Source organism: Barbus barbus (assembly GCF_936440315.1).
Source record: "Barbus barbus genome assembly, chromosome: 9".
In the NCBI taxonomy this organism is placed as follows: Eukaryota; Metazoa; Chordata; class Actinopteri; order Cypriniformes; family Cyprinidae; genus Barbus; species Barbus barbus.
This window is the reverse complement of record NC_136737.1, coordinates 440,601-466,546: the sequence shown is the minus strand read 5'-3', so window position 1 is coordinate 466,546 and position 25,946 is coordinate 440,601. Positions and strand designations below refer to the sequence as shown.

At 41.0% G+C, this 25,946-nt stretch overlaps 1 pseudogene across 1 annotated transcript in view; it reads right to left on the bottom strand.

The window, feature by feature from the left end:
* LOC306874584 (myosin heavy chain, fast skeletal muscle-like) overlaps positions 1-15,001 on the bottom strand; it is a 33,937-nt pseudogene extending 18,936 nt beyond the window's left edge. Inside the window, exons 1-17 of the transcript in view lie at positions 14,801-15,001; positions 14,520-14,663; positions 14,259-14,443; positions 12,437-12,548; positions 12,286-12,353; positions 9,551-9,716; positions 9,293-9,462; positions 8,911-9,217; positions 8,709-8,774; positions 8,442-8,633; positions 8,213-8,349; positions 7,880-8,123; positions 5,335-5,577; positions 983-1,159; positions 743-888; positions 571-661; positions 72-461 (exon numbers count right to left, since the gene is read on the bottom strand). The product of the transcript in view is annotated as a myosin heavy chain, fast skeletal muscle-like (transcript). The remainder of the gene's footprint in view (positions 1-71; positions 462-570; positions 662-742; positions 889-982; positions 1,160-5,334; positions 5,578-7,879; positions 8,124-8,212; positions 8,350-8,441; positions 8,634-8,708; positions 8,775-8,910; positions 9,218-9,292; positions 9,463-9,550; positions 9,717-12,285; positions 12,354-12,436; positions 12,549-14,258; positions 14,444-14,519; positions 14,664-14,800) is intronic.
* Positions 15,002-25,946: the final 10,945 nt, after the last annotated feature.

The window sequence follows — 25,946 nt, the reverse complement described above, 5'->3', positions numbered from 1 at the left end:
GGCATATTTCAAACAGCTAAAGTTAAAGAAGTTTTGTGAAACTTCTTAAAGACTTTCTTTCAAGATTGTACCTTTGCTTTAGCCACAGCCTCCATGTTGCTTGTCAAGTCTTCAATCTCCATCTTGTATTCACTCTTCTCCTTTTCCAGCTTCTGCTTGACCCGCTGGAGGTTGTCGATCTGTTCTCCGAGTTCAGCCACACTGTCTGCCTGCTTCTTTCTGAGAGCTGCAGCTGTAGCTTCATGCTGCAAGGTAGACTCTTCCAGATCACGACGCAACTTCTGGAATTCAGCTTCACACTTCTTATTCATCTCAATCTGGGCAGCAGTGGCACCTCCAGCTTCCTCAAGCCTCTCGCTGATCTCTTCAAGTTCCCTGGAGAGATCAGCTCTCTGCTTCTCCACTTTAGCACGAGCAGCTCGCTCTGCCTCAATTTCCTCTTCCAGCTCTTCAATACGGGCCTAAATAAAGAAAGAAAAATCATTGACCCAGTGATTTTGGTTATGTGGGTTTTCATAGCTATACATCTACATCACAGTTTCATATAGAAAAGATTAGGGTAAGCATTACCTGAAATTCTTTGATCGTCTTCTGAAACTGTGCTCCCAAAGTCTGTTCATCTTCAATGTTGCTGAGAAGCTGACTTATCTCAAAGTCCTTCCTGTTTTTGAAGTAGTGTTTTGTAAAATGTGCAAAATACTTTGTCAAATGTGTAATCGTGGAAAGATTGATATCCACTCACTTTTTGATCTTCTCATCTGATTGCTGTTTTTCATTCTCTAGGTCTATTATGGATTCCTGGGCCAGTTTCAGGTCACCCTCAAGCTTCCTCTTGGCTCTCTCAAGGTCCATACGGAGCTTCTTCTCTTGCTCCAGTGAGCCCTCAAGCTGTTTTTACAGAAACCAGAGCATTAAAATCTGGTATATAGCAACAATATTAATTTTGCTTTGATTGGTCTTATTCTCATGCCAAACATCTTACATCGTCGACTTGCTGCTCAAGCTTTGTCTTAGCTTTAGTCAGAGTGTTGACTTTGTCTTCCTCTGCCTGAAGGTCATCAAGAGTCTGCTGGTGTGCCTCTTGGAGGGCTTTCTTCTCTTTGGTCAGCTTGGCAATACTCTCATCCAGAGAGGCCATCTCCTTCGTCAGGTTTTTCACCTAAATGGAAACATTGTTCAGGGGTACACAATAAGGGAAATTTGCCACTGGTCCTCTGGGCCCTTTGCTTGAACAACATGAATAACATTAATTTTTTTAAGGTAGGTTTAGTGCAAAGTGCAGCAAAACTGTGCAAAAACATGAAACAAGTGCAAATAAACCTATTGCATAGGATTCATCACTCCAGTAAAGCCAATTCTTCCTCCATCTCCTCTTCAGTTGGCTGATTTTTTCGCCCTGATGCCCAGGCAGTGTATCCAGGGCGTCTGCTTCTGGGCCCTGACTGCCACCATCTCAAAACAGTAGTTTTGAAGTAATATACCAAACATTTAGTCATACATACCTCTCTGGAGCATTAAAAGGAGTGTCTCCCTGAGGGGCCCAGTGCATTTTTTTGCCCAGATCTTGTACAGCCTGTAGTCTCTCAGTATCTGATTGATTTAACACTTTATTAGCAGTTTGCAGGAAAATACAGTTCAACATATAGCCAACTAAGAGGATTAAAACCCAAGAAATCACTCATGGCTTGTTTCAATTGGGGTCCTTTTTACCTCACTGGCTGTTGTCCCCTCACGCACAAGGATGTTTTCATAATGGTGGCAGAGGGACTCCATGTCTGCTCGTCCATGGAAGGCAAAGGCTTCCTTTGAGACATCTGTGCTGCATTCCTTTGGCCACATGTGGTGATCCAGGGCAGAGAACTTTCCCACAATTCTTTCTGTAGACAGCAGGTCCCCCAGATGGCTCTCAATACATTTGATGAGAATTTCTGAAAAATACCATTAATTTCAGCATTCATATTGAGCATTCTTAGCTAGCTATAAAAACTGTCAAGAGTTATCATTATCTAATAACCTGTAATTCTCTTCCTCTCAGGAGCAAGTGTGTTGCCTGTTGAGGTGTTGGTGAGCTCCACCGCTCTATATGTGCGACTCAGTGCAGCAGCCAACATCCTCCTGTGCTGCTCTCCTGGCTCCAGAGACAGCTCTGTAAGGCCATTGATGCAGGCCTCAGTGTATTGCACTGCCTCTCCTGAAAGGACATTGTTACGCTATTAGGAGTGAAATGAACAGTGCTTGAGTGTTTGTGCTTCTTTGTTGCATTTATGCTCTTGTTGTTCCTTCTGTTTCCTCTAGAGGCTCCGTGGTGTTCCGTTGGCTGCTGATTGTGGGATGGGCAACCTCTATAAAGACGCCCTGGTTGACGTCCACCACTCTCTCTCGCTCTCATTTCCCATCCGCTCCTGCCGGCAGATGGAGCGTTAGCTCCGTGGTGTCTCGCTGGCACGGCTTATATTCTTTGTTGAGGTTTTCTTTTGTGCTGATTTAATGATTTTGTTTGACAATCACGTTCCCGGTATGGGATTGATTTGGGTTGATTTGAGTTTATAATTTATATTTAGAGCTGGTGGTATTTGGTGATGGGTTTTCATGTTGTTTAGTTTAGGGTTAGTTTAGTGAAGCAGTTAGAGGACCTGGAAGACTCACAATGAACTTGTCTTTTGTTTTTTGGTCGGGAGGTAGGCAAGTTTCATTTTTCCTGTAGATATGTGTGGTCAGGGTTTTCTTTCTGTTTGTTTGTTTTGTTACTTTCTACCACCATGCTCTGTTTATGTCAAATCATTATATTTCATTAAATTAAGTTGTTATGCACTGTCACTGCGTCTCTATGGTTTATTTTGTTGTATGTTATGTTGTACCATTTCAGTTCATTTGATGGTCTCGTAACAGACATATTTACAGATTGTCATTTACCCTGTAAGACCACAGTCAGCATATATTAAATGGAAAAATTAAACGCACAGTACCTGGTGTCAGATTATCCTGCTGAAACTGGAGGCTCAGTGTCTTCAGAAACTCCAGCAAATCTAGCAGGAAGTGCATGAACTGGACATTTTCATAGTTCTTAAGGTATCGGAGAATACCTTTTGCTCTTCCCACTACTGCAGGTGAGGGTTGGGGTGTTCGCTCTGGGCTGACCTGGTCCTCAAAGTGTGCCACAAATATAGCATACCCGTTACACAGGATCTGGAGGAGAAATATATATATATATATATATATATATATATATATATGTATATATATATATACACACAGTATATATATATATATATATATTTTTTTTTTTCATACCTAAAATTGTTCCTAATTACATTTTTTTTTAAAAAGTACAACTACCTTTGTTGCCTTGTGGATGTATGGCAACCACCTGGCCCCCTTCAGGTTGGTGGGCTTCAGGGCCTTGTCCTCCATTGCCTCAGCCAGCAACCTCAGCTCCCTCAGTGCCTTAGGGGAATAGTGGTACTGCATGTACAAATAATGCAGCACCTCCTGTAGCTTTTTCAGCCCTGGCTCTTCCTTGATGGCGTCCAGCATGCCCAGCTCCAGCCTGTGTGCCACACAGTGGATGGAGAGCAGGTGTCCAACCTCCTCCTTGAGCTTTGCAGCCACACCATTTTTTTCCCCATGTTTACAGCAGCCCCATCAGCACAGAAGAACACAACTTTCTCCTTCCACTTCTCTAGGCCTGCTTTCTCAAACACTGAAGGAAAAAACAAGTATTTATTGGCCAGGAACAACTTAACTTGGTAACTTTGCTATAAAATTTGTCCTTATTGGCTTACCCGAATGCACAGCAGAAAGCACACCAGCTGCATGTGCATGCTTGACATCCTCGATGCCAAGGAAGGACTGCACCACTCACTCCCCTCTCTTTAGTGAAGAATTTAACATATACAATTTAATTTTCCAAGACACCACTGTCAGTTGCTCCATCAATCATCAAACTGATGTAGTGGGCCGTCTGTAGGTTTCTTAGGAGTTCCTCCCTCTCCATGTTGTAGATGTCGTATGTGAATCTTGAGGGAAATATGTGCATTTTAGTAGCAGTAATAATAAATTAATACATTAATGTAATTAATTAATCAAAAAAGTGATTATGTTCAGGAATTTAGTAGTAACCTGGTTCTTACCTTGCACATGCGTTGTCGGACTTGTAGCAGTGTGGCATGTTTGAGCCAGTCCTGCTATTAAGCTCCACAAGGTCAGGAAAGTCGGTGAATGGCTTTTCCTTCTTCACTACATAGTAGGCTATGTGAAACATGTTCTCCATTTGTTTTTTAAACCCTGCTTCAATTTCACTGTTAACATGTACATGAGCTAGGCCTAACACAGAAGGTGTCTCACTCTCTGCCTTCGTCCTTTTAACGCAGATTTGGTGTGCAACACTCTTTTCATGAGGGTCAAAGCCAGTAGCCCACTCTGCTACATGGCCCTTGTAGAGTGGAGAACTCCTCGAATAAACATGACAGGAAAAAATGAACAAAAACTCACATCTTCTGCTCATCATTTGTGTATAAAACTAACAACTCTACAATTCTATAAAGCAAGTGTCTATCGTTAATTACGTAGACCGTCGTCATGACGACGTTATTTTCTCCGTAGTCACACAGCAATTCATTATATTATGTTCATACCATAGGTTTCATACACGTTAACTTTTCTCTAACTTACTTGTCTGCATATGTGGGCATTGATCTGCAGAGCTCACAGTAAACCTCTTTTTTTTCTTGATCGTAGCCCAGCCAATTCCAGCGGTCTCGCCACTGGGGCTGAAACTTTCTCTGCCTTTTCTTTTCGTATTCCCTTTCGCTTTCCCTCAATTCCTCTGGTGATTTTCTCTTCCTTGCCTTCTCTTTTTTACCCAGCGTTTGGCCGGGTGATGGGGGTTTCAGAAACATGTAGCCTAGCTTAATAGTAGCTATGGGTAGGTGCTGAGCAGCAGTGTGCAGTTTGCGCGCGTAACCGCGGGAGCGAGCAAGGCGGTGCAGACGGAGCGCATAAACCCGCTGCATCTGTAAGGCTGTCGGGATCACGTAACGTGTTAGCGCTGGTTACCGAGACGATTTAACAGAAATCAAAACACAGAACCACAGGTAATTAATGTGAAATTAGACTTTTTTTAATCGAGGCATTATTTTTACTGGCCCCACCGGGCTAGTGGTTGGAGCAATCTGGTGACCCTGACGGTTTTAAAAGTATGTCCGGGCCACCGGGCCATTTATATTGTCGACCCCAGTTGTTTATTGGTTTCATTTTCAAGAGCTTGAATCACCATTAGCAGTGAATAATATACATAAAGTCATAATATAATAATTAAGGTAAAAAAATACTGACTTTATTTTCTGTTGCATGTTTCTCCTTCTCCACTTTGGCCAAGGTAAGCTCCAGGTCATCGATGTCTTTCTTCAGCTCGGAGCATTCATCCTCCAGTTTCCTCTTCTTGGCAGTCAGTTCAGCATTGATTTCTTCTTCATCCTCCAGTCTCTTGTTTGTCTCTTTGAGTTTGGCCTCGAGCTGGATCTTGCTTTTGATGAGACCTTCACATCTTTCCTCATCATCAGAGAGGTTTTCAGATTCCTGCTCATTGACATGGATATTAGGGATGTGCATATACGATACGCATCTTGATGCATTGCCAACGATTCGATACATTAAAGATACATATGAAGCAGCTTGCAATACATTTGAAGCAGATGCAATACGATGTAATGGAGAAAATGTGATCACTTTTAATGCCTCGAGGCCTGTTTCATAAAACAGGATTACCAAATAATCCAGGCTTATTTCTGTTAGTCTGACTCATTGTCAAATGATTTGGTTCCATAAAGCAAATTTAACATACTTTGTTATAATGAGATGATTCGTGCTGAACACCATACCTGAACAAAAACTCTGGCGATTTGAGCAGTGAGTGGATTCTAACTTAAACGCCTCTGATTCAAGAAATCAACAGATATGTCTGTGATCGGCTACATTGATTAATTCTGCAAAAGCAAGTTGAAATGGAACTCGATCTCCAGAGCACAAACCAGAGTTTGCCAAATCTGCAATAAAATGACATTAATACTAGAGCCCTGCACGGGCCTCAAATTTAGGCCCTAGCCCGGCCCTGGGCCGAGACGCTCATGCCCTAGCCTGGTCCGTGTCCAACAGCTTATCAGAATTACTGTATTTTTTCCACCTTCTTCCAAAACGGCTTATTCTACTTTTTCAGTTATTAAAATAGTTCAGTTTTGTATGTAATGGCAAAGTGATTATATTTTGTTTGTAAGTTAATTTAGATAAACGTTTGGAGCATTTTTTATTCATTAAATATAAGTTTTTTTCCTTTTTAAAGTAATGACCAAACGGACAGCGGCAGACAGTGAACAGAGCATAGCCTATGTTTGATCAATTTAGCTTTCTCAAATCATCATGACTCGCCTGAAATAAAATCTATAGATATACTAAAACAGTGGTTTAAAGGTTAAACCTAGATAAATGTGTACTGTATCCAATCATTTGTGCAGAGAGTGGAAGCTAAAGTGCGCTTTGCAGGACATGGAGGTGCCAGCGGGATCACTTGCATTTTTTTCAGTGGAAACAACTTAAAATATGCCATAATTTTTGCTCATAAAGGTAAGAGTAATACATCATTCGGAACTGTAAAGGGTCTACTTTTATTTGTGTGCACTCACAATATCAACAAAATGTGCTTTTATAAAATAAGGAAAACAAACATGATGCGCTTTCTGCCGCCTCGATCTTGAACAGCAGCGCTTCACAAAAATTAACCGAAACTCATGCCTCATAGACATGAGAAATATACAGTATCTATAAAAAGATTTAAACTACTACTTAATGAAATAAATCGAAAACAAAAACTTTCATTATGATCATAATCCACAAAGATGCACTTCTCTCTAAAGGAGTGTCTGATGAGGAGATAGCGAGTCAGGATCGTCATCTTCATCTTTGCGACACTGACACAGAAAACACTAGTTTATTAGTTAAAGTTAAAAAGTTAAAGTCGTGACGTATTGTCAAGTATGGTGACCCATACTCGAAATTGGTGCTCTGCGTTTAACCCATCCAAGTGCACACACACAGCAGTGAGTAGTGAACAAATGCACACACACACACACACCGTGAACACACACCCGGAGCAGTGGGCAGCCATGCTGCAGCGCCCGGGGAGCAGTTGGGGGTTCGGTGCCTTGCTCAAGGGCACCTCAGTCGTGGTATTGAGGGTGGAGAGAGCGCTGTACATTCACTCCCCCCACCTACAATCCCTGCCGGCCCGAGACTCGAACCCACAACCTTTGGATTACGAGTCCGACTCTCTAACCATTAGGCCACGACTTCCATTAGTAAATAATTCAAATATCTTACTATTTCCCCCTGACACATTATTACTTTTGCTGGGTCTTTGCGGCAAGCTTCAGCCTATTGCGTGCATTTGAAAGCAGAACTCTTAAGCTGCGCTGACAGCTCGCTGCTGCTCGCGTTATTTTCACTAGCGTGGCAATTTTTTCATCACTAATCGAAGGATGTCTAAAATATAAAAATAAGGACAAGCCTAAAACAGGCCCGAGACCGGGCCAATGTCTGAACTATGACGTGAAAATTGGCCCGAAGCCCAGCCCTAGGGGCGTAAGAAGGTTGGAGGGTGGTTTTGATTTTGTTTCGTAGCATCCCCGTAGAACCGGGCCTGTGTTGTGGTGCGTCATATTCACGCAGCAGCGGTGATGAGAGAACGTGCTTGAGAAACAGTTTAGAGAGGAGAAATCAATCTACATATAAAATATTGGTCACAGATTATTGGTCACTTTCTAAATAGTTATATAGTTAATGAATTATATTCATTGCTGTAGGATCCAGTAAGAGCTGAAATACTCACAGCTGTTACTTGCAGCTGAAGGTCATTTTTCTCTTGAAGAAGTGACACCATTTTCTCCTCAAGCTCCTTCTTTTTAGCTAATGCCTTTGTTAAATCTTCTTTAATTTTCTCATAATTCTCCATTTCTTTCTCAGTCTCTGCACTCTTCAGAAGAGGCTTGATCTTGAAGTAGAGCTTCATCCATGGCCAATGTTTGACATTCATGAATGAGCGAATGTTGTATTGAATTGCAAAAACCGACTCTCTGTGGAAGAAAGTTTCTGTTTTTCGTTTGACCAAGATCTTCAACTTCACATATTTTTTAGTATATCAAATAATACAAATTTCACCCACCTCCTCTCCATCATCTTCACAAACTCTCTCCTCATGAGGAAGCCACGACAAAGAGCCTGAGTCATGGTAACCAGCTCTGCTAGTTTCTCATCTCTCATCTCCTCAAGAGTTCCCAACAGACCAGCTTTAAAGAACACCTGCACAAAAAAATTATGTACAAATATATAATAATGTTTAATGGTATGCTATGGAAGCCATTCCATGTAGAGTTGAGCTTAATGTAGCTCACCTTGGTGTGTCCAAACTTGTATTGGGTGTGGTCAACATCAATAGAGCCCAAGAGTTTCTCTGAAGCCTTTTTGTTGTCAATGAACTGTCAATGAACAAGTTTACCTGGAGTCTTGGACTCATTAGGAATCAAGCAGCGCACAAAGTGAGGGTGAGTGCTTCTCAGATTAGTCATCAGCTTACCCAAATTCTCCTGTGGAAATGTTTGTCGTTAGTTTTTCATAGAGAGGAGGTTCACATCCTGCGTTAAAAGAGAGAATCTATTTACCCTAAAAAAACACAGTCTGGAAGGAACCACCCTTCTTTTTGCCTTTCTTTCCACCGCCGCCCTCTGCTGTTTTATGTAATTAAAAATTGTTTTTGTAAAATGTTTGTTGCTTTTCATTAATCTTTTCAATAATTCACTATGTGAATTTTGTCTTGCACATAATTAAAAGACAAAGGAATTCAGAAAGTGCAAATGTTCATACCTTCAGCACCTGCATGTGCGGCATACAGGAAGGAAAGCAGTTTGAGCGATGACTTTTGGTAAAGTTGCACAACAGAGTCGTTCAGTGGATCCTTGTTTTTCTCCAACCATCCAGCAATGTTGTAGTCCACAGTGCCGGCGTAGTGCACCAGAGAGAAGTGGGCCTCTGGCTTACCTTTGACAGGCTTGGGCTTCTGGAAAGCTGCACATTTGCCCAGATGCTGATCATACAGTTGGTTTTTGAAGCTTGTGTCTGTTGCCTTGGGGAACATGCATTCCTCTTCAAGGATGGAGAAGATGCCCATTGGCTGTTGAAGAAATATTCACACTCAAGTACAGGCACAGCGAGAATAGTTATTTTAATTGACTGAATATCCTCTTACTTTCTCAATGAGCTCAATGCAGGCAGCCAAGTCCATACCAAAGTCAATGAACTCCCAATCAATGCCTTCTTTCTTGTACTCCTCTTGCTCCAGAACAAACATGTTTGGTTGAAGAACTGTTGCAGTTTCTCATTTGTGAAGTTGATGCAAAGCTGTTCCAAGCTGTTGTACTGATAATTCAACAGAGGCAAGATCATACTGCTGACTGTTATCTTTTATATCTTGATTCTTACAGAGACATTAAAGACTGATGCTCACATCAAAGATCTCAAATCCAGCAATGTCCAGCACTCCAATGAAGAACTGTCTAGGCTGCTTGGTATCCAACATCTCATTGATACGGACGACCATCCACAAGAACATTTTCTCATAGACAGACTTGCAGAGAGCCGAGACTGCGTTGTTCACCTGAGAAACAGTGTAACTGATATTAAAATGTACTTTGTGAAGTATGAATTTCTTTTATGAATGTCTATGGGACATTTATCTGGCCGATGCCGATATTTAGAAATCAGGTCAGCTGATGGCCGATATATGATGCTGATTTTTTGGACGATATGTTTGGTCGATTTTCTTTTTTCCCCTTCATCTCATAAAAGAGAAGAGTTTGAGTAAATGCTTGATTTCCCCGGTAATAACTGTAATCAAAAAAGCGCTGCACTCACAAACGCCATTTTATCAGACATTACAGGAAAGACAAAATAAAAATTACATCGGTTCTTTTCAAAGATACATTCGTATAAAAACACCCATGCTGCATTTTAATTTTGAAACGTGCAATGCTCAGTTTATTTTATGAAGTATAAGCCTTTTGGAAAATATATTTGTGGCGGTCAGTTTTGATATTGTGATGACATCACAGAGGACCTCTCCTGGACTAACAACACTGTAGCACTGGCCAAGAAAGCACAGCAGCGTCTCTACTTCCTCCACAAACTCAGAAGAGCCAGAGCCCCGGCCCCCATCATGTGCACCTTCTACAGAGACACCATCGAGAGCATCCTAACCAGCTGCATCACTGTGTGGTATGGCGCTTGCAACGCATCCTGCCGCAAGTCACTTCAGCGCATAGTGAGAGCAGCTGAGAAGATCATTGGTGTCTCTCTCCCCTCCCTCCAGGACATCTACAGCACCCGTCTCACCCGCAAAGCCCTCCGCATTGCAGGTGATCCCACCCACCTGAGACACAGCTTCTTCAGTCTGCTGCCATCAGGGAGGAGACTGCGGAGTCTCCAGGCGAGGACCAGCAGACTGAAGGACAGCTTCATACATCAGGCTGTCAGGAAGCTGAACTCCCTCCCGTCCTTGCCCCCCCTCCCCTCTTTCACCCCCATTTAACACAGCAACACACTAGGAACTCTGACTCTATGACACCCCCCCCACGACCAACAAACTGTGACCGGCACCTGTCACTTGTGCAGCATTGGCTGATCACTACCCATCCAACATTGACTGCAAATTACCTCTTCGGATAGTCTGACAAAAATCTATCCGAACAGTCACTTCGACTTGTCACTTTAACAGACTGATAAGCTCTTCTTGCACTACACTCATAACAAAACAAAACAAAACAAATCTGCACAGTTTTGTTTTTGTACATTCAGCTGGTTTGCACTCCATCTATTCTGCCATGTGCCTTATGCACTTTATCTATCTCTCGTTTTTTATTTTCTACAATGTCCTCAGACTGATAAGCTCTTTTGCACTACAAATATATCTACACAGTGTTGTTTTTATTTAACTGGTTTTGCACTCTATCTGCCATGCGCCTTATGCCACTTTATCGATCTAATTCTTATTTTTTTCTACAATATCCTCACTTGTATATTTGTATAGTTGTATGTACATATGTTTAAACTGTATTTATCTGTATCTGAACATGTTTAATGTTAACTGTATGCACCAAGGGTCTGAGAGTAATGCAATTTCAATTCTCTGTATGTATGTGCTGTACATGTGGACGAATTGACAATAAAGCTGACTTGACTTGACTTGAAATTGATTTATTTGTTACAAATAAATCAGTGTATGGGAAGCACTGGATAATGCTATAAGTCAAAAATCATATTCTAAGTCAGTGGTTCCCAACCTTTTTTCATGGGCCCCCCCTATGTACACACATGGTCATCTGAGCCCCCAATCCCCCATATTATATTTAGGATGCAGATGTAAATTCATGTTCATTATCAAAATCAGTAACATCTGTAAAAATTGCAACAACCTCCTTTTTTATATGGTGAACTTCAATTTTTCTGACTGCTTGAGTTTTATTCAAATCAACCATTGTTCTTCCATAGTAGCATACATTTACAGCATGATAACCAGAGTCAAAAACACACATATAGCACCTCAATACTGTGGTAAAAATGCAACTATATGGTTTCTAGGTAGCCTCATTATATGAAAAACAGTAGTCTAAATACATTTATTATAAATGCACAAACGCTAGCCTATAGCTTAATCACAACTATACTGTAATAACATTCCATTACACTTTAATACATTTAATACACGTCTACATTAATATAATAAATTTGACATAAATACCCCACATTTTTGCCACAATACTATGGTGCAGTTAGTGTTACTACAGTAAATCCATGGTAAACGATGGCGATTTATAGATTGAAAAGCCTGACTGTATCGTTGCACACAGTGTTTTTCTGCTGTTTGTCAGCGCTGTTTTATCTGGATTTAAACTTAGTTTATATCAGTTGACTGATATTGACGGATAGTTTATACCAGTCATTTGTGTTCTTCGCTGAATTCAAGCGCTTCTCACTGGATCTCACAGCGCTGTTTAGTGGTTGCGTGATCGGTGAGTAAACACATCTGCTCTAGTCAGTTCGCTCTGCTCCGCTGTTTGAACCGAGCGGATATGGTTCGTGTGGCGTGGTTCAAATGAGTAGCGCTGTTTTGTTTCGCTTTTGCTGCATAAACATTAAATTGAATATTTATAGAACTTGTTTTATCGTTTTATCGCCCAGCCCTACCTAGTCTTGGCATTACCATAAGCCTCCAGCAGAGGGTTGGCTGCAATGATTTGATCCTCTAGCGACCCCTGGTGAGCATTTAAGTAATTTCATCATGTATAATAATTCTGTCACATTCTTTGGATGATATTTGATTGTTTAGTTTAGTTACCTGCATTTTGCCAGGGACAGGTTCTGCCTTCTTCGGTCCAGACACAGCGATTCTCGCAAAGTACTGGATCACACGTTTGGTGTTGACAGTCTTTCCTGCACCAGATTCTCCACTGAGTTAAAGTGAACACATTTCAGAATATTAGAAAGTACTTATTTGCTTCTTTAAAAACCATAATCTTCAGACAGTACAGTTACGTGCACACCAGAAAGTAGTAATGTGACATTCAGCACTGAGGCTTCGAAGCTTGTTTCAATGTCACAGTGAAGGAGTGTACCAGAGCTTGATTCGTTTTGCCATAACCACATGATCTGTGACTTCTGAAGCTTCGTTTTCACACACAACCCATTGCGCAGGTTTCATGTGTCATTCACTTCTTTGTTAATGAATAAATCATAATATGAATAAATTTGTAGTTTTGTGCATGTTCAGTTTGCATTAATCCCTGCTTCACATGCACTTCAGCGGACCATTCCATAATAATCTTCATTTATTTTGATCACATATGCCTACATGAGCCATGCTTATTTTTTCAAAAAATTATTCAGACTCATTTATTCATACTTTGTGTAAGGTTTTTTTTTATTTTTATTGCTTTATATGGTTGTCATTGCACAAATTGATTTATTATATGAAATGGTCCAAAATGGCTGGGATGCAAAGGTACCTTTTTCCACCTTTAGCCACAAGATGTTGTGAAAGCGAAAGTGACGTGAGTAGCCATACTCGGAATTTGTGCTCTGCACTTGGATGGGTTAAATGCAGAACACAAATTCTGATTGTTTCGATTCTGAAATGAGTGGTCAATGTGTTGAAAAGCTTAGCGTAATGAGACATTTTTCAATACTAGTCTCAGCCTCAGACGTCACGCCCACGGGCCATTGGCTAAACGTCTGATGCATATGGCACACTTTTCTGGAGACACTTCAGCAATGTCGAAGTCATCATCTGAATGGTTGAATTAAACCGGATTTCCGGGAGACGCGAGTGTCGCGTTTATTTTCGGTCCACCGGGAAACAAAGATGCCGTGGCGCCAAACCTCGTCACGAAAGAAGAAATCCATCGTGTTTACAAATATGACGACGAACGCTTATCAGGTCAACTAAATGCTGGATTTTCAAAAGTATGTGAAATATTTAAAGTTCGCAGCATAGAATCTTTAAAATACATCCGAGAGTTTCGCACACCGGTCTGTTATTGTGGCAACATTTCCACGCCCCGAAACGTGACGCTATGAACGAAACGAACTATGATTGGTTGTGTTTTGCAGGTGTTTAGAGGTAATTAGTTGATTCAGATGATTAGGTTAATAGCTCGTTTAGAGAACCTTTTCATGATATGTTAATTTTTTGAGAAGGACCTGTACATGCCACAATTTAACTGTTTTCTTAACCTCGTACACATGCAGCACTGTCAGTAAGTGGCTTCTTCCTCACACCTTTCTGTCACTTTAGCTATCCAGTTTTCCAGCATATGCCTATAAGAATAATGCTCATGCACTGACACACAAGCCAAGCTCTCCGGCAACCAGGTGTCTCTCAATCGATTAAGTAGCCTTCATGTTATCGTGTATCAGAGTGCAAAGCAGTTTTTGAGAATGCACATACAAAAAACTGATTCTCCCTGTCTGAAACAAGTTCATAGTGTTGTTTTAAGTGAAACTGCTGAAAAGATTTTCTTTTTTATTTCATTTAAATTTTAAGCAAAATATTTGCAAAATTGTCAAGCAAAATATAGGCAGGCTCAGGATTAGCACAAATTAAGCATTCTTCTAAGAAAATCTTATTTTCTTTAATCTTTTTCTTTATTTTTTTTCCAAATTGGATTAAAAATGTATATCCCCTCTTACCAGTGAGCATGAACTGGTAGGCGTTGTCAGAGATGGAGAAGATGTGAGGTGGGGCTTCAATCCTCTTTTTGCCTCTGTATCCAGCCACAACAACTGAGTCGTACACTGGGAGTCACTTGTAGGGATTGACAGTAGAGCAGAACAAGCCAGAGTAGGTCTGAAACGGAGATCAGTTCAGTTTTACAATGCTGCCGTTCCATCCTAGGAATAAAACACAATTTACTTAGACTTACATAGATCATCCATGCTGCGTAACGCTCTTTGAGGTTATACAGCACAGCAGGCTCGTTGAGGTGGGTCATCATGGCCATGTCCTCAATTTTGTCAAACTTGGGAGGATTCATGGGGAAGATTTCAGCTTCTTTTACCGTGAGTGTCTAAAAAACGTTTCAGCAAGGGTGAGGCATTTACTTAACATGAGCATGTTTGATTTATTTGACATCTAGTTTTAAAGTCCATAGCATCCTCTAAAATAGTTTTTCAGAAGATTGATACATTTTCTAATTGTACTTACTTTTCCACACAGAGTTTTGACAGTAGCTTTGCCACCCTCTCTGCTAACAAGAGTACCCTTCAGATACATCTCTTGTGGCTCTACCACAAAGAACGCCGTTTTGGCATCAAAGGGGGTGGTCTGAGCCTCGATTCTCTCTCTTTCTGGCTTCCGGAGGTAAATGGCCGCCGGGCCGAAACACTCCATTTCACCATCTCCCATGATTGCGGTTTACTGTGACACATGACAAGGAGAGAATTTGCTGAGGGTTTTTTAAATGGCAGCGGCTATTTACACTAAGTGCAAATAGCATATTTTTTTAGTGACAGATGCTATTTACACCAAGTGCAAATAGCAATGGGTTCTATTTACACTAAGTGCAAATAGCAATAGATGCTATTTACACTATGTTAAAATAGCAAGATTTTGTGCTATTTATACTACTTATTGCAAATAGTGGCAATTATCTGCACCTCAGTATTGTAGTACATTATAAAACAGTACGCAATAATAACATACTGAGTGTAAATTATCATTTTAATTCAAATTTATTAAATGGATGCCACCTTATTGGGACAATAAAGCCCTCCCTACACCTACCCGATACTTTATTTTCAACTTTTTGATTATTTCCTTCATTTTTATTGAAAATAAATGCCTTTCTGATGCGATATGAGATTTGAAAAGGGAGAAAAGGGGAAAAAAAATGTTTGGCAAAAGGTGGGCTCGAACTCGGGTCGCTCGCGTCAAAAAGCATGCGCCTTACCATCTACGCCACTGAAACTGATGTTGATCTAGCTTCTTTTCTTAATGTTGACTAACGCAATCACACGTTAGTGGGCGGAGTTAGTGTAAATAGCCTTTGCCAACAAGATGGGCTATTTGCACTTAGTGTAAATAGACACTCCGTTTTTAAATTTATACATTTAAAATTTTAATTAAAACAATAAATAAACAATAATATCCTGGCCAGAGGAGAACTGGCCCCCCGACTGAGCCTGGTTTCTTCCAAGGTTTTTTTCTCCAATTTGATTTCACAGATACTATTTAAACTAAACTGAGCTAGACAATGACATCACTGAATTCAATAATGAAATGCCTTTAACTGAAAATTGAGTGTAAATCTTGTTATTATACATTACTGACACTCTATCCTCCAATTTGATACTGTTAAGTGCTTTGACACAATCTGTATTGTTAAAAGCGCTATATAAATAAAGCTGACTTGAGGGTCATTCACTCTTGTACTATAGAGTGATTGCACATGATTATTGTAGTAAAGAAATTTACTGCTGATTTCATTAGTAGAGTTGTGTTTCTATTCCAAAAACCTCATTTCAGTTCTGTTTATGTTACAGCTGCGACAAGAGCCTGGAAAGCTAATAGGTATGTCTTGACAATTTGTTCATGGCACTAAAGTAATTTTCAATTATATTCAAGCTTTGAATTGAATTTGAATTTGAGTTAAGAATTGCTTCTCAACTCTTTATATTTTTGTTGTTCTAAATATTAAACAAGTGGTATAAAAATGCTGCTCCACATGAGTGTTTCTGAGCTTCTGTGCTCTAATGCAGTTCTAATCTTCCTTCAGGCATGAGCAGCTCTCTTCACTCATTAATGATCAAATACTACACCCCCCCCCCCACACACACACACTCAACAGTTAAAACAATCTGGTACTCTGTTCAACCAAATGTTGATCCTTTCACTTTCTTATAGAATGAAAACCAATGATCTTTAATATGCACATATTATCAGTATATAATAACTAGTGGAATACCTGCTGTTCTTTCCAGAGACAATGTGTCTGAAGTGTACCTCAGGTATGAGATGCCTAGATAAAGGTAAGAAAGTCCACAATGTGAACTCTTAAGTATGCTAACTGCCTAATATGTGTGAGGGTTAGCCACTCTAAACTATGTGATATTAGGTTAATAGTAGAAGAATATGATGAGCAACTCACCCACCTTTGAGTTCCAGTCAGTCCTTAGAGGAGCCTGAAGCAGTGTCTTATATAGACAGAATAATGTTCACTCAGCAGAACACACTCACTGTATTTGGTCACGTATTCTTAGGTCCGTTTTGACAGGAATTTTTGTAATTGATTGTTAAACTTATCAATATCATGACACAGACCAAGTTATCACTATGTTGTAATTAACTGTCCAGTCTTAATTAGGTTTTGTTTAGTTTGTAGGAAATACTGTGTTAGAGAACATTTTGTAGGACAGATAATGGGTTGTGTTAATAACAGTGAACATTTCGTTAAGATGAGGTGAATTGACACCTTGAAGAATTAAATTAATATTTGAAAATAAGCCACAGATACTGTGCTTAAAAATTATACTTGATGTATTTATGGGCATTAATTATGATCAAGCTCCTTAACCTTGAGAAAGGGTTGTTATGTGAAGGTGTCAGTTACTGGAGTTCAGACATAGTTTAGGTCTAATGTTGGGCATCTTCTTCAAGTGCCTTGGCACTACATTAGAGCCCAGTTTAGCTGTGGAGAAGCTCTCAGATGTCACTGGGATACTGTTCCCAGAAGCCTTGGAAGCGTTTTGTGTGACAAAGCAGCAAATTTGGGTACAGCAGTTGTCATTCATGTCTGTGACACTTATGCTGCAGGCCAGCCACGATCTGGCAGAATAATGCTGCTTTGCTGCATAGACAATGGAATTCCCTAATGGAATTGACTAATTCTTAATAAGACATGTAGCAGTTGCTGTAGATCAAACACATTAAAGCATCTGATTTCATTCGATTCTTATTCTGACTAAATGCCAGCTTTATTTTGGCCATGCATTTCATCTTCTACCATCTCTCTGCTCATTTCCAGTTAGTTATTTCAGATTTACACTCTTCTAATGGCTGTGCTAGTCTATTAGGTTTCAGATGTCTGTTAATTTGTGTACTTTTGTTGATTGCAGAATTGTAGTTAAGTTACAAAGTCAAATTTATTTGTAAAGCTCTTTTCATAATACACATGATTTCAAAGTGTGTGATAAATGTATGATTATTGCATGGCTAAATCCTTGATCATTGAGTCTTGTGTGATGTTTCTGAGCAGTAATGAAAGCACTAATGCATGAATGCATCATGAACGCTCCCCTGATTTCTACGGGGGTCTTCAGGATGGTGTAGCGTTGGGTGTGCCATTTGCCTGACTTTTGATCATGCCCTTGTCCTTTTTCTTTGCCTTGAAAGGACAATGCAACATGTCCAACCATCTTTCCTAGAACCTTTGAGATGATGGCAGGAGGCTGTGAAATAAATTCTAAGGCGTTGACACCTTATAAGATGGGAACATGTGGACAATAAAATTCTAAGGCATCTTTTCCCTAAGGATGGGCATATTAGGACTTTACACAAATATAGCTGGTCGGTCAGCTGTGCTGTCAGGGCTTTGCCATTTGTCAGCATAGGTCACATGAGTTATTGTGGTGTCAGGTTGTAAGCTTTGATATCAAACAGTCATTCGCTTTAATCCACCCTGTCTCTGATACTTTAATTTAAAAGAATATTGTAGGAAGCTACTGATTCAGTTGGTCTTTAATTATTGGTCATTCCTATGTTTGCTCATTATAAAGGAAAACATTACATTACCATTTATCTTTATTTGTTCAATTATCAGGTGCTTTTATTCAGCAGCTTCAGCAACGTGTACACAGGCATGCTGTCCGTGCATTGATTGTTCGACTTTCCTGTTGTTGACATTCAATAGTGGAATACAGCTGAACTAGCCAGGTAACATTTCTTTAAAAATTTGTAATTTTTTAGCATGTGTAATTGATCTTGCAGTCATTCTCTGGCCTTTTGGATGCTTTGTTGCTCAAGTGCTTAGGACAATTCGCAAGCAAGAGTTAAATCTTTAGACAGAAGTGGTGTGGTTGACGCATCAAGATTGAGTGTTGCTAATACATGTAATGCGAACGTATCTTTAATATTTCCGGGATTACTTGTCCATCTCATGGGACAGATAAGTTCTTATGATTTAAGCATTTGTGACTGGCAGCAGGTACAGATTATGTTATACCCAGTTTATGCTAAATTAGTATTAGTAGTTTTCCAGTGATGAAATTTGAGAATTCTTGGAATTCTTGAGAATTGGATTAGGTATTTTTATAATTAGATTTTTCTTGGGGGATGGCTAACTGGAAAAAGATCATGCATTTGAGTGCTTTTGGGAGGGCTGGTAGCCAACCAGATTGCCAGTTTACATATTTAGTAATAACCTGATATTGTATATATATATATATATATATACAGTGAGGGAAAAAAATTAGGTCTAGAGGCAAAATTATTTTTCCCTCTGAATCCTTGGCTCATGCTGAGACAAATGGACAATTTGTCAAATTGAAAATTTGTATGGTAATTTTTTTTTATAATACTTCGAAAAAACTTCTTTTTCGAACTCGTCCTAGATGGTTTGTCTGATTTTCTCCAAAATTGGCTCAAATCATCTTCAGACCATGCTGGCAAAAAGGTAGCAAAATCTTTTTGATAGACCCATTCGTTCTCGAAAACCACACAAATTAACCCCCTGGGATCGACAAGCGTGGATATGCGTTTTGTGGCAGATTTTCCTGATAAGGCAGAAATGAGCTTGAATTACTCGGCCATTTTTGATCGTACAGATAAGATCAATACACCATTCGAATCTGTAAGGGGTCTGCTTGTATTTGTATACACTCATAATAACAACTAAACTTTGTGCTTTTGAAGAATAAAGAAAACAAACAGGGAACGATTACAAAATGGCGCCGCTGTGTTCGGACGCCGTTCGGGCCGCTCCTCTGAGATTTTGCTTTAACTTACTTTTTTTACTTACTTTTACTTTCTCTTTTTACTCATTTTACATCTGCACTGATCACCTACAACATAGAAACGCTTTTGGACATTGGAAACCGCTACACCAACCTGTTTCAGGACACTTTATCCAGGAATCCTTCATGGCCTCTGGAGATTCTTCGGAACGCGGAGATAAACAATAACCCCCCGAGGCGACGGATCAAGAAATACAGCGGGAAACGCGCTGGAATTCGAGAGAGACTCAGGAAAAGGGCTCACTGTCCTCCTCTCCCGAGCATTCTACTCGCAAATGTCCAATCCTTGGAGAATAAGATGGACGATCTTAGAGCCAGGATTAGTTTCCAACGGGACATAAGGGACTGCAACATCCTTTGTTTGTCAGAAACGTGGCTTTCGTCCTTGATCCCGGACACTGCTGTAACGCCCAGTGAGAACTTCTCTGTTTTTCGGACGGACAGAACAGCAGAGGCCGGTAAATCCAGGGGTGAAGGAGTGTGTTTCATGATTAACAAGAAATGGTGTGATCCCAGGAATATCTCCATTCTGTCGCGTTCCTGCTCGCCTCATCTGGAACATCTTTCCATTACTTGCCGCCCATTTTATCTGCCCCGGGAGTTTTCATCGATCATTGTTTCTGCTGTGTACATTCCACCACAGGCGGACACCGGCTTGGCTTTGTCTAAGCTTCACGATGTGCTCAGCGGCTACATCAACAAACATCCTGACGCTGCCTTCATCATCGCGGGGGACTTTAACAAAGCCAACCTCAAGCAGGTCATGTCAAACTTTCATCAACATGTATCCTGTCCAACTAGAGGACCAAACACACTGGATCATTGCTACACTCAGTTCAAGGATGCCTACAAAGCCCGCTCACTACCGGCTTTTGGCAAATCGGACCATGCCACCATCTTTCTAACACCGGGATACAAACAAAGGCTTGTTCAGGAACCTCCGGTGCAGAGAGTAGTGACGCGCTGGTCCTCCCGCTCAGAGGCTATGCTGCAGGCGGCTCTTGATGACGTCGACTGGGACGAGTTCTTCTGACGTCAGCGAGTTCACGGATGTAGCATTGATCTTTGTAAACACGCTAACCGAGCAAGCTACAGAAACAATAACGATAAGGACATTCTCCAACCAGAAACCGTGGGTGGACAGATCAATCCGTGCTGCGGTTAACACACGAACTGCCGCTTACAATGAGGCTCTCTGAGCGGGAATATGAGCGAGTACAAAGCATCGTGCTATGCTCTCCGACGCGCAGTAAGAGCCGCTAAACACAGATACAGAGAGAGAATTGAGTCTCATTTCCAGCTCAATGACTCTCGACGGATGTGGCAGGGACTGAGGACCATCTGTGCCTTCGGAAAACAAATCCTCCACGGAGGTGAGAGCAGATCCGTTGCTGGCCGACGAGCTAAACACCTTCTTCGGCCACTTCGATGGCAACGGCGGCGGCGCGTCTCTGCCGCCCAGCGCGTCAGGAAGCAGCAGGCAGAGCAGCGATGATCCTGTTATCACCATGTCGGAGGAGGAGGTTCGGAGGGAGCTAAAGAAAGTGAACGTCAGGAAAGCAGCCGGACCTGATGGGATAACCGGCCTGCGCCGATCAGCTCGCTGGTTTGTTCACTTCCATCTTTAACCTGTTAGCCTGCACCAGAGCGACCTCGCACTGAACGCTCTTTGTTTGCATGTGTCATTGTTTTCTAATAGAATAAATGAAACGGGACAAAGTTAATCTTGTCAAACTCTATATCATTCTGAGGGTCTAAGCCTCAAGCATCGACGACAGATCGCTGTTTTTCGATGGAAAGCTTATAAGGAATGAGTGGCACAAATTTGCTACATTTGTGTAAGCAGTACACATCCAAACACGCAGAGTAAAAAAGCCGTACGTACCTTTATCATTGTAATAACGAGCCACAAACGCGTCCACTGCTGAAATCCCAGTTTAGTTAGAGAGGTAAGGGTCCACAGAAAAACATCCCAGCGAGCACTTTTAGTCCAGCGAAACAATAACGTTGTAATAAGGATGAATATTCCTTTGTTTACGTTTCATTTCTTCAGAGAGTTATTGTTCGCGTCCGTTATGGAATAAATTACGCTCAAAAACAGCGTCTTGGTGGTAAAAAAACAAAACGATTTTGTAGAATACGGTCTTACAAACATAATGAGACCGTCTACGGAAAAAAAAGTCTCAGAAAAGCGGAATATAGATTATTTGAATTTGGCGCTCCCTCCTGCCGGCAGTGACGCTTCTGTGACGCACGCTGTCATCTGAGCGGGGCATAACTTAGCGATCTGCTTTATCCATAAAAAACTGTTTTTTTTTTCTTCTACATTTTTTATATGTGTGTGTGTGTATTGTGTGGGGAATGTGGCCGTGTCTGCATGATTATAATCTGTATGGACGCACATCAGCGTGTTTATTAGCGACTCTATGACGGCTATCATTGTGATTCATTGATCAGCTATTATTGATTATATGGCCCATCTGTATGATCATCATCTGAATGGAAGCACATCAGCGTGTGTTTACTGACTCTATGACCATGTCTGGCAATATCACTTCACGTCTGGCAGTGATATTTATCATTGTAATAACGAATAACGAAGAATACTTCAGTATACATACTATATACAAAGCATTTTTTTCTATTTTTTTTCCTTTTTTATTACTCAAATAATTATTTTTGTATTTTTTAGTGCTCAAATAAATCTGTCTATTATTTTATAATTGAAAAACTATGCAGGAACATGTATAATGACTAAAATAGCTTGTATAATTCTGCAATCCATTTGGTGGTTATTTTTCCTCAAACAGGGGGGTGGGGGGACTATAAATAGTTTCAGAAAAAATATTGCAGGAATCTCATTTTTCATGGTATCTTCTTCAAATTTGAAATATGAACTGATGAGACACATGGCTTTCGATCCATTACTTTTCTGGATTGCTCCAGGACTTATTTCATGTATTTGTATATGAAATAAAAAAACATTCAGTGTGGAAAAATATTTTTCAAGGCACGTCAGTGTCTATAACTTTTTATCTTTTTGAGCATTATCAACTCTGGATGATAGATAGTAAAGCCCAGAGTCTCTTCTTTCCAAAGATACCTAATTTGTTTGTGTAAGCACACTTTGTCACAAACTGTTACCATTTTAATTCAGGTAGGTTATTTTCACCTGCGAGGCCCTAAATGGGGTTGAAGGTTAAAGTGTTAATGAGTCCCTTGCTACCGACGTGGTTCCCACCGCATTAAAAAAATCCATCATTATCCCTGTGCCAAAGAACAATAAACCCTCTTGCCTGAATGACTATCACCCTGTTGCCCTCACATCTATAGTCATGAAGGTTTTTGAGAGACTTGTTAAGAGCCACATCTGCTCCTCCATCCCTGATACTTTGGACCCTCTTCAGTTTGCCTATCGCCGAAACAGATCTACGGACGATGCCATCTCTCAAGTTTGCAGAGTAAGTTTTGGATGAAGTCAAGTAGTGCCGAAAGAGATGAGTTTTGAGTTGTTGCTTGAAGATTGCCAGGGATCCGGCGTTCCGGATAGGGGTGGGAAGATTATTCCACCAGCCAGGAATGGTGAACGAGAATGTTCTGGAGAGTGATTTTGAGCCTCTCTGTGATGGTACCACAAGGCGTCGCTCACTAGCAGATCTCAGACTTCTGGCGGGGATGTAGTTTCGTAAAAGTGAGTGGAAGTAGGAGGGTGCTGAGCCTGTGGTAGTTCTGTATGCAAGCATCAGTGTCTTGAACTTGATGCGAGCTGCCACTGGTAGCCAGTGCAAGGCGATGAAGAGAGGTGTAACATGCGCTCTTTTGGGCTCGTTGAAGATCAGTCGTGCCGCTGCATTCTGAATCATTTGTAGAGGTTTGATTGTGTTTGATGGCAGACCAGCCAGAAGAGCATTGCAGTAGTCCAGTCTAGAAACGACAAGGGCCTGGACAAGAAGTTGTGCAGCATGCTTTGTCAGAAAGGGCCTGATCTTTCTGATGTTGTGTAGTGCAAACCTGCAGGATCGAGCAGTCTTTGCAATGTGCTCTTTGAAGGTCAGCTGGTCATCAAAGATTACACCAAGATTTCTGACCGAAGTTAATTGGGTAATCATTGATGAGCCTAACTGAATCGTGAAGTCATGCTGTAGAGTCGGAGTGGCAGGGAAAACAATAAGCTCTGTCTTTGCCAGGTTGAGTTGTAGGTGATGTTCTTTCATCCATGCCGATAACCATGTTATTAGACTTTAGCCATTTATATTTTTATAAGCAACTGAAAAAAGCACAAATTTCAGGGCATGTCAAAACTTCTCCAGGTCCCTAAAACACCCTCAAACCCCAGGGGGTTAACTGGAAGAAAAAAAAAAATACTGTACTGTTCAATAACCTGTCTGCACTCCTCACTCACAATGTTCTTTTATTCCTGCTGTTTTGCACATTTTCTGACATTTTGCACTTTCCCTTGCACATTTCTACCTCCGGAGGCCGTTAAGGTCATTGGCCATATACAAACATATGCTACTTACATACCTCTCTTTATAATGCACCTTCTGTTTATATTTCCTTGCAACCTAAGTTGTATGTATAGTCATTTGCACTGAGCTAGTCTCTCCCCATCTACCTCATAACTTGCACTATATATCATAAAAACTGAATGTATATACACATTTTTATATCTATTTATATACTTTGTTATTTGCACTTCTGGTTAGATGCTAATTGCATTTCATTGGCTCTGTACTTGTACTCTGCACAGTGACAATAAAGTTGAATCTAATCTAATCTAATCACTGTCATGCATTGTGTGCAACACATTTCTTCCCCCCTTCATGTTTCATCCATTTTCTCCACTGCTAAAGAAACTCTTAAGCCTCTTAAAAGTCCTCGTTCGTACTCCTAACAATTTTGGACCTTAACACCTCTTTTAAAGGTTAAGATGCTTTCTGAATTACTTTTTTATTTTCTTTCATTTTAAGAGGAAACACCCACATTTCTAAGAATTTTCTTAGAATTTTGTTACTAGGAGCAACTCTTAGTACTAAGATTTTTCATGAATATGGGCCCTGGACAGAATATGAGTGACCACAGGACTTCTTATCAGCTTCAGAGTCATCATGTGGTTGACACATCCCACAAGGACATTGATAACACCACACAACCAAAACAAGCTTTCCTCATGGAAATTATCTTGGCTGAGCCCTGCCCACAGAGCTCATCACAAACAAACTGTGAAGTACTACAACAGCTCCAAGACTCAGCACCCAAGGACGACTTTCTCGAAAACAGCCAGGGAAGCCAGGACAACCTATCACAGGCACCGGAAACACCAGACACATTATCCCTCTCTCCAGCATCTCCACTTCTAAGCTTCTCACAGAAAATGGATGAATTGGTGTATGCTGGGAACAAACTCTCCCACTCTTTCACTGCAAGCCCCCAGATATCAACTAAAAAATGGTGGGCCCCACAACCACCAAAGACTGCAGGCCCAGCTCTCCCTCCTCCTCCTGTGAGAGCTCTCCGACCGCTGCCACAACGCCAGGGCCTAAACACTCCTGCATCGGCTGTAGGGTGAACCAAAAACAACTGATAGCAGCTCTCAGTGATTTGTGTCGGGTCCCGGCTATATTATCAGGAACATTCACAAATGTTTACAGAACAAGCGGGAACCCAGTGTGTCTGTAGCCTTCTCTATTTCTGTTTTATCACGTGATAGAAACTCTATGGCCTTTTCAAGCTGTATGGCTGCTCCATCTAATCTGTGGCCTAATGGTTAGAGAGTCGGACTCGTAATCGAAAGGTTGCGAGTTCGAGCCCCCGGCCGGCAGGAATTGTAGGTGGGGGGAGGGAATGTCCAGCGCTCTCTCCACCCTCAATACCACGACTGAGGTGCCCTTGAGCAAGGCACCGAACCCCCAATTGCTCCCCGGGCGCCGCAGCATGGCTGCCCACTGCTCCGGGTGTGTGTTCACGGTGTGTGCGTGTGTGTGCATTTGTTCACTACTCACTGCTGTGTGTGTGCACTTGGATAGGTTAAACGCAGAGCACCAATTTCGAGTATGGGTCACCATACTTGACAATACGTCACGACTTTACGACTTACTTTATAATGCGTCAATCTAAATTTGCTGTAGAGACAAAATGTAATTCCATCAAGTTAGCATTTTTAAACATTCGCTCACTAAAAAATAAATAATTTCTGATCAATGATTTAATAACCACAAACAACCTGGATTTTATGTTTCTAAATGAAACGTGGCTTGAAGACAGCTGCAGTGCAACAGTCCTCCATGAAACAGCCCCTCCTAACTTTACTTTTATATGTGTCTGCAGGACTGTTAGGAGAG